Below are 4292 nucleotides of genomic sequence, written 5' to 3'. Positions count from 1 at the left end.
CTCCCCCGTATTATGGGCCATATTTTTCTAGTAAATTTTTATTGGATATTGGGAATTGGGAATGTTATAGGTTGTTATGGATTTTGTCGTATTCCTTTAAATAGTATTGGAATTTATGCTAGTGCACTGCCAAGTTTCTTGGAATTAGTTTGGTCCTAAGGCTTGCTTTTAAGCTTTGTTAGGGAGGTCCAGAGAAGCTTTTGGCTTACAAACAATTTCGCCTCACTACTAAGGCAATACCCTTTTGAGGACTCTGCCTGATGCCTGAGGCATTATGAGTTATTGCCACTCTTGCCAGTGGCAACAGAAGCTATTCCCAGCCCCACATAAGATCTGTGAGTCATTCATTCTACTGCTATTTTCCAGTTGTTCATGTCTTGGCTTGATTAGTTTCTTACACCTTCTCAAATAAGTGCTCAGCCAAGGACTCAAGGAGACTCACTGCAGATCTGCAGAGCTCTCTGTGTATGTTTCTTCCTCCTTTCCTGTATGCTGCCCAACAAATTCTGCCCACCTTGACCCCTAACACTGATTTCTGTCTCTTCAACTCAGTGAGACCACTGGTCCCTGTTTAACTGTCCCCTCCCTGCTTTGCTGCCTAGAAACTGGCTCCAAGCCATAAGCTTGAACAATCATTGAATTCGCCTTTTTTCCCTTCAAAGTCTGGTTCCTGCTTTGCCATCATGGCCAGCAGTTCACTCCTTTCCACCAGCATGCCGTTCCAGGTAAAGCTTTAATAATTAGACAGCCGTCTTGTGCTAGGAGCTGTCTATGCACTGCCTAGCCACCAAGGATGGGGGCCTCATAACCAGCCAGGCGGTGAGTGACTCTATCTCAAAGTGTTGTCTTGCTGCCCGTGATCTTGGGCCACTCTGACCCCCCTTGTGCTAATTTGATGCTGAGGTACAGTTAGGAGCATAAAAGATGTGTAACAAGGTTGTACCTCTGGAAGGAAAAAGGAAACGCAGGATTTAGGTTTGGGGGGAGGCTGTCAACTGCATTATGCATTACAGACCTGATAAGGTCTCTGCCAGCCCACTAGGGAGCCCCAGAGCAAATACTATATTAGAATGGTCCTGAGTTGGGCAGAAATCACTGGGTCCTTGTTCCACTACTTTGCTCAGTCTTTGGCTGGAAGATGCTAGAAAAAAGCATGCAGTCAACTCCCATGGCCTTGTCCAATCATAGGCTATGTACCCCCCTAGAACAGTGTTTCCTTATCTTGAAACCTGCAGCGGACCCTGAAGAAAGTGACAGCTGGAGACATCAACTAATGACACCTCTCAGAGCTGGGCAGCGAATCCTTCCTTAAAGTGGATCTGAGCGGCACACCCCCATATGCTTTCCTGTCACAGCTCCAAATTCCAGAAAAGAAATGACTGTTCTTTGGCCACAGTCACAAGTAAATATCAGAAACCATCAATGCCAACTTAGCATCATTAACCCCGCCTCTAAACCAGGCTCCGAAATCATGCTAATCTGCAGCGTCCTCACTCTGGTAATCACACCTTCACAACCAAAGCTCAAAATCAATCCCTAAGTGCTTCTAAAAGTCCACTAATCCTTGAACAGTATGCTTCCTAAGCCCTGTACAAGGTCAGCAGTTTTCTTTGTCCAGGGAGATTGTAAGAGCTCTCGCTCAGCAAGCAGTTCACGCAGCTTTTTGTCCTGGGTGCCGAACATGGCCTCTTTCTTTGACACTGTTACCTCTGTCCCAAGATTCTCCAGCCGCCTCCCCTCCGCCACCCGCCCCCCCCTCGGCCGTTGTCTGGCTGGCTCCTTTGCATTCAAGTTGCAAACAAAGTCTTTTCTCCAGAGAGGCCTTGCCTGTCCCTCCCTATGTGACGTCACTGTACTCTGCCCTGCCACACTATCCCACTGCCCCATTTCATTTGTATCTGAGCTCTCCAGAATGGAAACACTGTGAGGTCAGCAGCCTCATCTGTCCTGCTCACTGCTGTATTCTGTCTCAGCTGGAAGGTGGATAAATAGAAGAGTGAAAGACATTGGATTTGATGGTTTGAAAGTCACTGACGAGAGAGCATTTCTGCTCACCACTATATCCCAGTCTCTGGAACATGACTTATTTGAGAATGGATGAAAGTAAGTGACATTTCAATGAAATGTTTAGTGGGAAACAAGATTGTTTAGGGGGTTTAAGTGATGACTAGAAAGGAATGGATGAATGCACTGAATTTAAATTAATTGTTTTCTGATCTTTAAAAACACGACCTTGGGCCGGCCAAGAGGCGCATTGGTTAAGAGCCGGCTTGGGACGCCAACTCTGAACAGCAGGGCCACAGTTCAGATCCCACATGAGGGCCAGTGATGCTCGCCCTCTACAGCGAAGATGGTGAACAACAGCTCGACCTGGAGCTTGGCTGCTGAGTCGCTGGCGACCGCGTAGGCTGCAGCGTCTGCGCAGTGGGCTGCCATAAGCTACCGTGTGTGGCTGGCCGCCAGCGTAAGCGGGCAGCAGCCAATGTGAGCTGCCAAGAGCCGCCGTGAGCAGCGTCCAGAGGCTGGCAACCGATCTGCCTCACCAGGGAAGAGCACAATGATGGTGCCAACATGGGCCAGTGAGGCAACATCCTCTACAACTAGACTGAAGAACAAAAGGACAGCAACTTGTCTGTTCCCCTTCCCCTGATTCCCCAGCACTGTTCCCCTCCCCCAATTCCCCAATAAAATCTTAAAAAAAAAAANAGATGAACTGTTAAATAACCAAATTTTCGTGCTTTATCACTTTGGTAACCTGCAAACAGGATAGGTCAGTGGTTTGGGATGTGTACACAGTGCAAAATAGATTCATTAAGAGTACATAGCTTCAGCCATTGGACTGGTGTTAAAAAGATTTTTGCCATAGCATTGATGAACATTTAAAGGACTAATAACATTTTGATAGTTATTAAAGAATTTTTAAAAACCTTTCAGGATGTTTCAAATTACATTTAAAACTCTACTTTGAATTCCAGAGAAATTTAATACTTGCATGGATTATTTTAAATCCCATGTGCTTTTTTCCCCACATTTATTGTATGTAAAGCCTTAAAGGAATATCATGGCATTTTAATCCATTTTCTTTGCTAATAATGTTTATTGCTCAATGAATACATGGCTGCATATTTTCTGTAAGAAAATGCATTATGTTATTTGATTGATTAAATGCAGCAGAAATGTAATTACATTATATATGATTAAATGCCTCAGGAATAATATTATAAGAAGATTGTGCTATGAAATATGACAATCCTTAATGGAATTAGGGTAAAATGCATTATCATGAGATTAGCAAATTTAAAACAGAGTAACTTGAGTTTTAGGAGTAAAGAATCATTTGCAATGAAATACATTGTCACAACAGTAGACACTATCCTTTCTTTGAGCTTTAATTCTCCCCTGTTTTATGACTAAATGGATATGAATAACAGAATTTCAAAGGAGGCCTTCAAAATGCCACACAGGAAAGGTGAATGACAATAAAGAAATAAGCAGTAGGAATTATGTCAAAATGCAATTTACTTTTCATTGAGTGATTAATGTTTTTAGAAATTAAATATAATACTAATTATATATTTATTGATCCATTTTCTGGATACATGTGTTCACATACACACATATTTCATAAAGGAAGTAGTTTTTCTAATATTCTGGCATAAAGAAGCATTAAATTAAAAATTTTCACTTTTAGTGGTTGAATTGACACAGGTTATACTGCTTCCTGCTGCTTAAATGACATATTTCTAAAGCCCTAGAAGACTTTTGAGATAAAAATTTAGCTTACTGTAGGAAATTATGTGCTCAATTATTTGGGTGAACGTTGACCCTCTAGTTTGATTTTCAGTAAGGTTCAGCTGAGGGAAAAGTGCCAGCAAATATATTAATTCAAATCTAAAGGGAAGCCTGCCAGGCATAGAGGTAGAACATTAGCACAATGAGCTGCCTGCTTGAAAATCGATTTAATCCCTTTAGTCATAGTTCTGTGGGGACTCAGCATGTTCTAAATGTTGAAGAGGAAAAAAATGTTTAAAATAAAATGTACATATGAGCATGTTCCATAATCTGTCATGTGGGATAAAAACTCTTTCCACCTGGAAGATAAATACAGTGGGTAAACATACTTACCCAGTTTTTACAGACTGGCTTTGTACTGATGTTTGACCTAGCTAAGTTTATTTCTAAGTAGTAACCATGACTGGCTAATGCCATTTTTCAATGAAAGGGAATGATTCAATTCCTCTCACTTCAACGGATATTTACTGAGTAACTATTTCATGTCAGACACTGAGCTG

Source organism: Hipposideros armiger, unplaced genomic scaffold (genome assembly GCF_001890085.2).
Source record: "Hipposideros armiger isolate ML-2016 unplaced genomic scaffold, ASM189008v1 scaffold_120, whole genome shotgun sequence".
NCBI lineage: Eukaryota > Metazoa > Chordata > Mammalia > Chiroptera > Hipposideridae > Hipposideros > Hipposideros armiger.
Note: the sequence above shows the minus strand (reverse complement) of the source record.